We start from the raw sequence: 13,295 nt of genomic DNA, 5'->3' as shown, positions 1-13,295 counted from the left end.
ACATCACCACTGCCATCACCACAGTCATCACTATCATCATCGCCATCATCACCATCAATATCATCATCACCATCAATATCATCATCACCATTAGCCAAAAAGTTTATTGAACACGTAATATATTCGTTGTATAGCAATTATATCATTTAATCTTCACATTAACATGTCCAGATAGGTATTATTATTATTTCTCTCACTTTATAGACCCAAACTAAAGTATAGAGAGGTTAAGTAACATACTTACGGTGAACCAGCTATGAAGCAGCTGCTCCAAGATTCAAACCCAGGCAGTCCAATACAAGAGCTCCCACAATCAACAGGTATCCTGCATAGCTTCCCCAAATATATGTATGTAGATTGGTTAATAGAGTAATTGGGTTGATAACTGAAGGAATGCAAATAATGAAAGAGAAAAGTCATTCAATCATTCAGCAAATATGTATTGAGTTCCTGCTATGTGCCATGCACTGTACCAGGCTCCAGGGAGATGGTGAATTAAAACATGGACACTACTGCTATTCTCCTTGGAGCTTAAAGTCTGGGGAAAGGAATGAAAGATGGTCCTAAGTTTTCCAGTATGAGTGATTCAGAGATGAAATAATAGTGTCATTGGGAGGGAATTCAGGAGTGAAGTTAGAGGCAAAAAGATGATTTTGGCAGACAGGATGCTGAGCTTCAGGTGCCAGGGTAAAAGAAATTGACAAATGAAATTGTTCAGAAGGTCATGGAGGTACTGGGTGGGAGCTCAGAGAGAGACTGACGTGGGAGATGTGGACCTAGGAATTACATAAATAACGTTGACAACTGAAGATAGGCACCTAAGCCAAGACTGATATAGAGAAAATTACATCTAGAGACAGGAGCCAAGCCTTGGAGTGTGTTCCAAGAGAGCATGGACACCTCCCAAGAAGAGAAATGGTCACAAGTTGTCCATGAGGCCAGGGACTGAGGAGGCTTGAAGGAGAGCGAGAGGTGGCCACCTGCATCAAAGGTCTCAGGGAGGGCGACGCAGAACACCGGTTCTTTCCATTTGACCCAAAGGAAATTTTTGCTGATTTCTAAGAGCACAGTTCCCACAAAAGAGTGAAGGTAAGTGACAGAGGACAGGGAACTTGAGGGAAAATGGCAATAGCTATTTCCTGAATACACCTCACATTGAGAATTCGGCTCTAAAAGAGCACAGTAATGATCAGTTAATAGAATAAAATGATGAACAAAATCAGTTTTGCTAATTATGTGACCAGACCCAAATATGAATATGTTTAAATGTGACAGTCATGGATTTAGAATAGAACTGTGTAAACTCATGCCAACTGAAATGGGACCCCCCAGAGTTGACCTACCCGAGTCCCTGGAGCTTCTACCCAAATGAATGGTGGTCTCTGCTCTCTCTTTCCCATTTGGGTTCATGACTGAGTGTAGTTCAGCAGATTCTTTCTTCCTTTTCTAACAAAAATTTTGAAAATAAAAGATGTAATCTAGTTAATCCCCCAAATGTGTTTTTCCTTAGGGAAACATTTACATTCTTATGACCTCAAATGCTAAGCCAATAAAAGCAGCATCAGAAATCATTATTCACTGTTATCAGCAAAAAAGCAAAAGAGAGTGAAAGGCTCAAAGAATTTCAGCATTTTGGGGAAGAAAAATGACTTTTTTGTCTTTGTATTTTTATCTTCTCTGCCACCATAGTTTACATAGACAGAGAACAGGACCAGTGACAGACTGGTGTCTATAGGCCAAATAGTTCATTTCCCAAAGGACTTGGGGAAAACACCATCAGGGCATCTTTGTAACAGCATGACAGGCTCAGAACTGGACCACAGTAGATCACAGGAATAAGTTTTTTTGTTGTTGTTGAAAGAAATTGCTAAATTTAATAGCAGAACACATTAATTTGTGAATCATGGGGATAAAATCTTCCTAGAATACCCATCACGCACTGACCTCTGCCCCAATTCAGGCCCAGAAACTAAAGCAGAGGGCACACTAGAAATAGTGACCTCTGCAGTGTCACGGCCACTCTGAAGAGAAGCTGATGCAACTGGGGTCGTTTCGACTTGAAAAGGAGAAATGGGGAAAAGATATGGATCACACGAGTAACTATTAGCTCTTTCTGTTAAGAACAAAACAAGAAGGAATGGTTTAAACTTTCACAAGAAGGCTTTAGTTGGAGATTAGAAAAGAATTTCTGACCAACTGGTTTACAAACATTGTGTTGCTAAGGATCATTGAGATTACTCAGGTTCAAATCCCACATCCTCCTGTGTGACCTTGAGCAAATTACCTAACCTCTCTGTGCCTCGATTTCCTCCCAAGTGGGGATGTAGCAGGACCTAACTCTAGTAAGGTCTTCATGAGTTAAAGCAGACACGTCATGAGTGGCAGTTAGCATTGTCTCCATCATGACCATTCTCATCATTGTTATACCCGAGCAAACACTCATCTCAATCCACAAGGTCAGGTGTGAAGGAAATGTAACATTTTCTTTTCTCTCTAAAACTGAATTTAATGTCTATCAGCCCCCATTTGGAGGAAAATGCATATCTGGCAATTCAAGGTCACCTTTCTTCGCAGAGGGAGGGTTGACTTCTGCATTGCCAAGGTGCTTGAGCTGGGGAAAAACTGGTGTAGGTCTAGTCCTGGGGTCATCATCGGTCCACACCAGCATCCTCAGAGACCTGGGTATCGTCTCAGTTCACGCAGGTAGCTGCCATTCTTGAGGATTCCTCAGGTTCAGTTCTCTTTCAGCTACTTCAATGGCCTGCTTGGGACAGTGGCCATGGGAATCCTGGGAGGCTGACTAGGCCCTCATATGGCTATAGACCCCAAGCAGCCATTCCATTTGGGCATCTTGCCAGCTCCCAGAGCTGGGCCTCGGAGAAGTGAGACCAAGGATTCCTCTACCAACCAACAGCTCCAAGCATGTTATTTCCCTTTTACAAGCCTTGGCCCAGAGAAGGTGGAGTGTGGGACATACTGTGCTTGAGACCCAAACCTTACCCTCCTCTGAGAAGCTTTCTTCTGTGAATGGCAAGGATAGATGGGGGGCTACAGCTTGACTTAGTCCACATTATCCCACTAGGCACTGAAGACATTAGTCTCTCACTTCAGCCCCAACAGGAGGCTTCTGGTGTGGTCTTCTTGCTGCTTCTCTGAATAACTTCCTTCTGCCTACACAGAAGGACTGCAAGAGCCTCCTGCTGTCTACTGTCCTGAGAGGGAATCTCGCAGAGTTTACCACAGGCAGATAAGCTAACGCATTACACCTCCTTCAAGTCAGATGGCTCAGGTAACTCACGGCCAGAAATAGTGCTTAATTTCATTCTATTTATATATCTAAATAACTTACAGAAAACACATATTAGACAAAAACAAAAGTAAAATTGGAACGGAAAGAAATAAGACGAACTAGGAAGAATTCACTCTATGTGCCAGGGAATGACAACTTGCCATAAGATGGTCACCAAGAGGACCCACCTTTCCAGCAGCCAGGATACAAGAGTCTCCCCAATATTAAAATTCCCTCCTGGGTCCTCAGAAGAGGACACTATGTAATGCAGTGAATTAAGCCTCGATGGTATCTGTACAGGAAATAATACAGTGAGCTGCCCAGGGCTACTTCCTATCTCACTCTGGCTATGGACCCAAAGTGTCTTGACAAAGGAAATCTCAGTAAAAATAACTTCACAGGGGCCAGTCCTGTGCAATCCATACACATTTGTCTGCTGTTTCTATGAATAATAAACAAGCTAAATAAGCCTAAATAAAGTTTAGTAGGTTTCAGAGAGGTGAACAAACTACGTGTTATTCAGGCAATCCTTCTTATGTTGTTCTTATCAAGCACTTATCAGCAGTAGGCTCAGGTTAGAATGATCAATTGTCTTATTTGCCCAGGACTGAGGGCTTTTGGTGTTAAAACCAAGACAGTCTCAGGCAAACTGGGACAGTTGGTCATCTTGGTTCAGAATGACACTTCTTGTCTTGTACATGAATCATACCTCATCTGTGCTGCTGGTTAAGTGCAAAACTTTAAATGTCAGATGAGCTAAGGTGGGGTTAACACCTTCTGAGAACTGAGGAGCCAACAGGAAGTAGAGTGGCCAGACCTCCACCAGGAAGGGGTCTTGGCGGGGCCAAGATTATTCTCCAAAATGGTCTTCTCTCCTGTAATGAACAGGTCAAGGTCCCACAATATACTCAGCCTCATGTTTTATCCATTTTATGTGCTCAATAAATTCTAGGATCAAGTTGAATTGGGGCGACTTGGAGGGCAATGTTCCCTAGCCTCTTCAAGCTCCTTTTGTTCATCTTTCCTTAGACACTTCTTTGGGGGTATACCTGTCCTTTGTTAATCTATTCTTGATTCTACTCTCCCTTCAGAGATGAACTGTATGCCTTGGTCTGGGGACCCCTGGAGATAGAAATGCAGAGTCCTCTTTTATGGGTACCTGATGCTTGTCTCCTGGCTATCTGGGTACTGACCTAACAGCTTCTCCTGGATCCTGCTCCAAGAAATTTCCTCATAAAGTTTCCCCTTCCCTGAAACAAACAGTGTCTGTTCCCTTGTGAACATTCTCTTCTATTTCTGCTTCTCAGGGACCCCAAGGATCCGGGGTACTAGGCTTATGGCACTGGGGTGTCAGACAGGATAAAACATAACTGTTGCTCAAAGTAGGGTTATGGTCTAGTTGATTAGACAAATAGGTAAATGAGTCTTCTCAACTTTCTTTTGAAGATGTTGGAAATTATTTTAAATTAAAACAAAACAAACAAACAAAAACAATCATAACAATAAAATGAAAAACAAACAAACAAAAAACCCCTTATTTCTCATGATAAAATTAAGCCAAAATAATTTAGTCCTCAAAAAAGTTATCTCTCACTTCTTCCCTCCGAATAAATAATGGGTGGATGGATAGATGAATGCATAGATGGGTGGTAGATGGATAGTGGATGGGTGGTAGAAAGATGAGTGGATGGATGGTGGATGGACAGATGGATGGATGGGTGGTGGGTGGATGGATGGATGGATGGGTGGTGGATGGATAAATGAATAGATGGATAGATGGCAGACGGGTGAGTGGGTGGTAGATGGTCAGATGAAGGCATTGGGTCCAGCAATTGCTCAAGCACCTCTCTTAGGTATACATGGCATCGATATTTAAAATTCATGCTCTTAACATGGATTGTGGTTCCCCATATTCTTCTGTGTCAAAATGAAGTGGAGGATTGTCCATCAGGAGGATGATAGACTGTGAGCTGAGAAAGGGCTTGACCTCTGTGTATTACACCTTCCTTGGAAAAGAAACATCCTCTGCCAGGACTCATTTAAATCTCTATGGAATGGAAGCAAAGACGTTATGTTTCTCCAAAATGAATTAATCTCAGAAGAGTTCCCTAAGAACCTTGGATACAGATTGATCCTTTAGAGCCAAGACTAACACATCTTACATAAAAGTAAAAAGAATATTTCTAGTTATCCCTGAAGAAATAAATTATTTTATCTAGTCAACAAGAACTTATCTTAAGAGTTAGATGAACTTTCTTTAAATTTTGCTCTTTAATTAAGAGACGGATTTGAAGCAAGCCAGATCTATGGCTTTAGCCTAGCAGTCATCAAACCTCAACGACAGGGCTGTTTTCGATCTTTGTGATATCAATCTTTTGACAACCAAACATTTCCTTAATAAAAGCATTTTTTGTGTCATACTCTTATCAGACTCCTTGCGATTACCTAGATAAGGGGAAAAGGAAAACTCTATGGACTTAGAAAATCAAGTATGATCTACTGCAGAATAGCTCACATGCCACAGGAAACCATTATCTTTTAAAAACTTACCCTCAGTGAGATTTTCAAAGATGTATACACTTGTCTTTTTCTGACTTTGTTTAGGACACAATAATTAAGTTTTATTTTCTTTTTAATTGTGCATTGGATGGGTTAATGTCATTAGTATTGTCCAATGGTCTGGAATTCAGATGTGCTTACATGAATTGAATTCTTATACCTCCATCGTAGTTAGCTTATGCTCTGAAGAACTCTGCACGGTGAACAGCACTGGGAAGAAGACTGATATGTTATTTGGTTTCTGTTATTTAGAGCCATAAAACCCTGCGCAAGTCACTGAACCTTTCTCAGCCTCAGTTTCTCAACTTCAGCTGCTTGGCCTGCAAAATGAAGCTAAAGCTGCCTGCCATCCTAGGTGTTATAAAGAAAGCATAACCATTAAATTAGTGGCAAAGTGTAGCAATGAACATAATTAAGTAACAAGTAAGGAGAATGATTTCCTTAAGCAGAAGAAATCGTGACCAAGTAATCTTTGCATGATTATATTAACATGGCTTTGAACTCGCAAGTTAGGTTGCAACTCAGCTTCACGTACTTAAATGACAAATGCCAATGAAAATATAAGTGAGGCAAAGAACAAAATAATTCACCATCATATAAAGGTAATCAGAAGAAATAAGCTGGAGCATTATAGTATTATCGTTAGGTAAAGTGGATGTTGTTAGGGGACCATTGGTGGCCTTTTCACAATTTCAGTTCTTTACAAAAGGTAAGGAAAAAAAGAATTTATAAGGGCGGAAGAACTGGGATTTTTGGTAGATATCATTTCTAAGAGAGTTTAGGACAGCAAGGATCCACAGGCTTTAACCCCACTCATCCCCTTCCTCCCCGTAAATAAAATTCCCCCCAGAGATGGCTGCCTAAGGTGGCAGGAGCACGTACATTCTTAGAGCTGTTAGGTTTGCCTCCTTGGTCCTGTATCAGACTACGGTCTGGCCTTCTGAAGACTATTTTGAATGTTTTAAGCACTATTTAGGAGTTCAGATACTCTGACTTCAGAGATCTCTTAAACTCTACAGACTCTCTATTCATGTCCTAATGGCCACAGAAGACACCCCTTTAGTGTATGTTTATTAACAGCTCTTCTCATTGAACCCCAAATTGGTCCAGCTCATTAATTTCCAGTTTCTCTTATTTCAGATTAGAGAATGAAAGGTTTAAAAATCATAACTCATGAGAGAAGGCTGAGGAGCAAGAAAAGGAATTCTTAGTGGGGATAAGATCACTGAATCTAGACACTTAAGGACATTCCTGTGAAGAGAAATTAGATTTATCTGGCATAACATCAGAGAACAGAGCTGGAACCAATGAGTGGAGCCATGTGGAGGCAGGTTTCTGGCTCAATATTATAAATAACAGACTTTAGCATTCAGAATGGGCTGCTTTGTGAGGTAGAGAGTTCTCTAACACTAAAAGTATGCAAGCACAGATACTCTGACCACTTATCAACAGGGGATCTTGCGTTGGACAGAGAGTTGGTTTAAAGGCTGGACTCAAAGACCTCCACAGCATGTTCGAATGGAGATGCCAGGTTTCTAAGTTCGTTAGTGAGTTTTCTCAGACCTGAATATTCCCACATAATGTCTCAGGCCCTACCTCACCCTTCAGTCTTTTCAGAAACTCTAGAAGAATGTTTCACATTCCCCAGATGTTATTCTCCCCACCCAATTGAAAAGGTGAGTATGACAGACATCCACCTGAGAGGTGAGGTTCTTATTACTGTCCCTGAGGGCAGAAGTAGGAAGCCAGCAAACTTGGAAGTTAGCATTCCCTCATTTCTTAGAAGCCCCCCTGTCTTGCACGATCTTTTCTTCTCTCAGATCAAAATGGTTTGTTGAGTTCATCACATCTTCTCTAAAAGTATTTAGACTAAAACAGGGCCTCGGACACAGTAGGTGGTCAATAATTATTTGTCGAAAGAATGAATAAATACATTTTAAAAGCAAGAGAAGAGAGTGTACAATGCTCGACCCAAATGTCAAATATCTTATTCATTCTAGGCCCATCTGGTGCTTTGCTTTTGGATTGTTCTGAGGATTAGAGGATATGATGAGGATAATGTGTTAGAGTATCTGACGCATAATCAAGGTTTAATAAACACTAGCTCTCTTCATCGTTGTTACAATTATTATTACTGTTATTTTAAACAATATCATCAGGGATGGGATTAAAAAAGACAAAGAGAAACTTAATGTTAGAATAGAACTTCTTACTTGTTACTCCTAATGTCATATCATGCCACATCACATCACACCATTGGAAACTGACAAACTATTTCATGCTGACTTTAAGGATGAAAAACCAGGACATCAGTTAACAAAGGGACACTTGTTCTCATTTCAGAGATTGGATTCCTTGGAGCACCAAGGAGCCTTGGTTATTATGGAGACTTCTTTGAGATTGTAGACTGTAGAATTACAGAAGAAAATGAGCTTAGGATCTGAAAGGAGATTAGGGGCAGACTAAGAAGACTTTATATAGTGAACACCTGCTGAAAACGTTGTAAGAAAATGAGTCTGTGATTTAAATTTCCAAAAGTACTTACTGACAGGTGAGAAAATTGGTGAAAACCAAAACATGTATTTTTAAGATCTTCTCAATTCTAGCTATGCATTCTGCTGGTCTCTCCAGGTGGGGCTGGGCTCGCTGCTGCCGTGTCTTCCTTCTAGTCTGAGCTTCTCTAGGTGGCATGTCTCTTGGCCCTGAATGAGGAGGAAAATGGAAGCAACGTGGGGAAGAAGAGAGGTCTTCCGCAGGAGAAATCTGCACATGAGAGTCTGTAGTAACATCTTTGTTCTAACATTCTAGCAAAGGAACCTTCCTCTTTGTCAGCAGAGAAACTCCTAAAGGACTCTGCTTGGTGGATGCTTTGGGGGAGGAGCCAATTGAAGATTTGGCACAGAGTCAAATGATTTATTATCATTTTATTTAAAAATACAAAGAGATCCTATTTTTCGTCAGTAGCCATAAATGCTTCATTTGCTAAGTGGTGTGAGGGGCCTACAATACAGGCCCCTAATTACCCATGAACCATACGCCCTGGTGAGTCAAGCTTATAAATTTTGTAGTCGCACTCACGAATATAAACACAGATAAAAGCATGTGCGAGAAGCTGCAGGGCAACCTGGACTTATTAGCAAGTTACAAATCAAGCCCTTCTAAATAGGTGAGTAACGATAGACTTTCAAGCACCTTTCTAACATAACTAACTCCACCGGGTCATAACCGGCATCTGATAACTAACTGCCACAGTTTGTAGTCTCCTCCTTGTGAATGCAAGATGGCGTGTAGATGACAATTCTCAGCAGAGACTTCTAGAAAGGTAAACTCTGTTCTTATTCTTCGAATAGAGGAAATTGAAGCATAAATATAAGAAATTTACTTATATTTAGACTACGTTATGTACTTAAAACCACATCTCAGACAAGATCCTGTAGAGTCACCTTTTATTAAGTTTAGGTGGTCATAACGCTATTATTATAGAAACCAGAAGTTGTCTTTTATTTTTTGAATCTGGATTTCTCGAAGAGTGCTTTTCAAAAGCAACTGCTTCAGTGTTCCCCAATTGACATGAAGGGAGTGTTTAATCTAAATTCTATGATTAAGTAGTTCATTGTAATTTGCAATAAACCTTTTGCCTCTGAGTCACTCAAGATGACTGCCACCTGACATCCTGTTTTCTTCTCCTAGACATTGGCCAGGATGCCAGCCATTGTTAAAATAGAATATCACAGTTACATATGAGTTCAGTGACTGGTTGTCATCAGATAGTCACGTAATCCATTGTCATACGTACAGAAAATGCTGGCAGCTATACCATTAAGCAGTTACTAATTAAATGGAGTATGAGGGGACATGTAAAGTGACCTTGAGATTAAACTCTCATTTGAAATTTGGTGACTACCGGCCACCACCACAACAAAACTCTTCTGCTAACAAAACGATTAATCATTAATGACAAAAATTTTCAGCAGATACCAGAAGAACATCTGGAGGTCATTAAAATGGAGGATTTTCCCTCTAACTCCTAATTGCCAAAGCTAGAACCAACCACCCAGAAACTATGGCCCTCATGCTAACTCAATGTTTATGTTACATTAGAAATGACCTCAAGGATTTACATCTTGCTTTACATGGCCCAGTTCCCATGGTTACAGCCTCTAATCTTGCTGGGCATGTCCTGGTGTGCAGCAGTACCACTTCCCTCTTGGGTTTGAAAGGGAGAGCTTCCTGGAGAATAATTAGGTTCCTTTTTCACGTCTAGAAGCCCATCAGGAATCTGAAGCTCACATCGTCCTGAGAAAAAAGAGGAACAGAAAGTAGGATGTAAGACCCAACAAAAAAAAAATTTAAAAATTACTATGCTGTAGTTTGCTTCTAAATATCTAATACATTTATGCACCTCATAACAACGTTTTGGTTAATAATGGACCACATATAGGACAGTGATCCCATAAGGTTATAATGGAGCTGAAAAATTCCTATTGCCTGGTGCTGCTGTAACACTGTAACATCTTAACGTGATGCATCACTCACGTGTTTGTGGTGATGCTGGTATAAACAACCTCCCGTGCTGCAGTCGTATTAAAGATTGGCACACACAATCATGTACACTGCGTAATACTTGATAACGATAATAAACAACTATTACTGGTTTATGTATTTTCTGTACTATACTATTGTTATTTTAGAGTGTACTCTTCTACTTACATTAAAAAAAAAGTTTGCTGTAAAACAGTATTTATGTTACCTTGGCAACAGCCCCATATATCTCGTGTTTACCTCATCTCTTGGTTGCATCATTTTTTCTAGCACTTGATTTAATCTTGTGTGGTTTTATAAATTTAGTGTAGCCTAAGTGTACAGTGTTTATAAATTTATAAAGTCTATGGTAGAGTACAATACTGTCCTAGACCTTCACATTCACTCACCACTCACTCACTGACTCACCCAGAGCAACTTCCAGTCCTGCGAACTCCATGCATGGCAAGCGCCCTACACAGGTGTACCATTTTTTATCTTTTATACTATACTTTTACTGTACCTTTCCTATGTTTAGATACACGAATAGTTACCACTGCATTATGACCTACAGTATTCAGTACAGTAATGTGTGTACAAGCTTGTAGCCTGGGAGCAACAGGCCATACCACTCGGCCTAGGTGTGTAGTGGGCTGTACCATCTGTGTTGGCGTAAGTGCACTCTGTGATGTTCACACGACGGCGGAATCCCCTAACGACGCATTTCTCAGAACGGATCACCGTCATTAAGTGGTGCATGACTATAAATCTATAATATGTAAGAAAAGTAACTAGTTAAAAGTTATATAATTTCAGCTATGCATTAGTTTGCAGTTCAGTGAGTTAAAAATCCAACGCAGTGCTGACTGAGCTCAAATCAAGAGTCAGCAGGGCTGAGATCCTTTCTGGAGGCGCTTAGGGAAAAGTCCGTTTCCTTGTTGTTGTTGTCGTTTCCAGTTTCCAGAGGCTCCTCACATTCCGTGGCTTGTGGCCTTCTTCTCCATCTTCAAAGCCAGAAAATTTACACCTCTCCATCCTTTTTCCACCACCGCATATGCTTTAACCACTGCAGGAAACAGTTCTCTGATTTTAAAGACGGATGTGATTACTTTAGACCCGTCTCAATAATCCAGAATAATCTCCCCATCTCAATCGAATCTCCCCTTAACTTAATCGAATCTGCAAATTCCTTTTGGTACGAAGGTAACATATTCACAGGTTCTGAGGATTAGGGTGTGGACATCTTTGGGGGGCCATTATTCTGCCTGTCACAAGCTATTTCCAGACTCCAAGTAGTAAAGACATTTGAAAGCAAAAGTTCATCAATCACTTTCCTCCTTATCATTCTTTTTAGAATTGAATTTTGCCCTGGGAAATAGTACAGAAATTTTTAATGCCCAAAGCCTTAAACATGGAACAAATTTCACTAGTCCACGATGAATCTCTTGGCTGAAAGTTTTCCAAATTTTCAGAGATGATTTCAATTTTACCGGTGAACATGAGATCTATTCGGTTTTACTGTTGTATGTTTGTATGCGAACAATATAATGGTTTCCATGTACCAATACTGGTTCTTTTGAAATGATAAAATATTCATTGAAAGCATAAACTGTTGTGTCTCAGAATGTGTGGAAGGGAGGACGTGCTGGTAAATATATTCCTTAACACCTCTGTTCGCCCTGAATTCACTCATAGCGTGCGTTTCTGTGCATTGAGGGCATAGAGCAGCCTTGTCTGGTGCGCATGTTTACAGGAGTTTGGTCTGTTTCTCACCTGCATGCCTTACCCATGCTCAGCAAATCCCTAAGCTGAAGCCAGTGTGTCTAAGAGGCAGGCACTTGCTGGTGCTTTCCAACCCACACCGTGATTTTGGCTGATGCTCAGCAAAGAGCATTCCTTCTACCCTGGAAATTGTGGATTTTTTTCATGTTTTTTAACAATCAGGAGCCCAACCAAGTTAGAGTCTGGTTCGCTGTTACAAACAGGCTGAGCAATAGCCATCTATGTACAGAAATGGCTTGTGGGCCATTTTCTGTCTTTCAGGAGGTGGTTCTTATTGGCACGAATATACTTTTGGGGGGCCTTGACCCATGTTCTCTCTTCGAGCAAATGACTCATTCAAGAGACATACACTGTCTCTGAGCCTGCGGCCTGCAACACGCCAAGTCCTGGCCACAGGACGACCGAGCAAAGGTTAAGGCACCAGCTATATAGGCCAGGCCTGTGCCAAGAACTTTACTCATTTAACTTTACAAAACCCTATAAGATGGGTTCTACCCATCACCCCATTTTACAGAGGACGGAAGCAAGACTTAAAGTGACATGCCCAGCCTCCCAGAGCTGGTGAGTGATTGGGCTAGGCAAAGTCAGGGTTAAGGAAGCAAGTGAGGAGTTCAAGCTGGGTGCAAAATGTAAAGGGGAACCCTAAAACTCAGCAATCAGAGCAAAGAATAAGTTAACGTAATATTTTAGAAAAATCAAAGTTAATGAAAAAAATCTATAATTAACAAAATATCAAAATTCTAAATGAAGACAGGACCTGACCTTGTTCTTATTAGACTTAACCTTATTTGTCTGACCCTGATCTCAGCCCAGTCAGATTCTGCCCCTGCCCTGGCTGGGATTTGAACCCAGAACTGGGTGAGACTACAGCCTATGCTCTTCCCCACTTCTCTGGTGCACTTATCTGCCACCTTTTTTTGCTAGCAGTGAGCTGGGGCATGCTCACATTGCTGTTAACAGTGGTAAAAATGGAGCTGATTCTCTCACCCCACCCGCCCTTGGGAAAGTCATACCAAGACTGTGTTGAGAGGGACATCAGTGAAAGCAAGAAATCACATGAAGTGACCCCTGGTCCTTGCCATCAGCCAAGGAAACACTTGACAGAGTTAAGCCCTAGTTTAGGGAGAGGGCATGTCCCCGAGTA

The 13,295-nt window shown here is 41.0% G+C and overlaps 1 long non-coding RNA gene across 1 annotated transcript; it reads right to left on the bottom strand.

Annotated features, from left to right (window-relative positions):
• Positions 1 to 211: 211 nt before the first annotated feature.
• On the bottom strand, positions 212 to 10,916 carry LOC107503856. The gene is made up of 5 exons (XR_001595320.2): positions 10,799 to 10,916; positions 9,970 to 10,144; positions 8,394 to 8,550; positions 1,344 to 1,446; positions 212 to 385 (listed from the first exon to the last, which is right to left on the bottom strand). It is a non-coding gene; the product is annotated as an uncharacterized LOC107503856 (long non-coding RNA).
• Positions 10,917 to 13,295: the final 2,379 nt, after the last annotated feature.

The sequence above is a fragment of the Rousettus aegyptiacus genome, unplaced genomic scaffold, assembly GCF_014176215.1.
Source record: "Rousettus aegyptiacus isolate mRouAeg1 unplaced genomic scaffold, mRouAeg1.p scaffold_m13_p_10, whole genome shotgun sequence".
NCBI lineage: Eukaryota > Metazoa > Chordata > Mammalia > Chiroptera > Pteropodidae > Rousettus > Rousettus aegyptiacus.
Note: the sequence above shows the minus strand (reverse complement) of the source record. Positions and strands in the feature narration are given on the sequence as shown.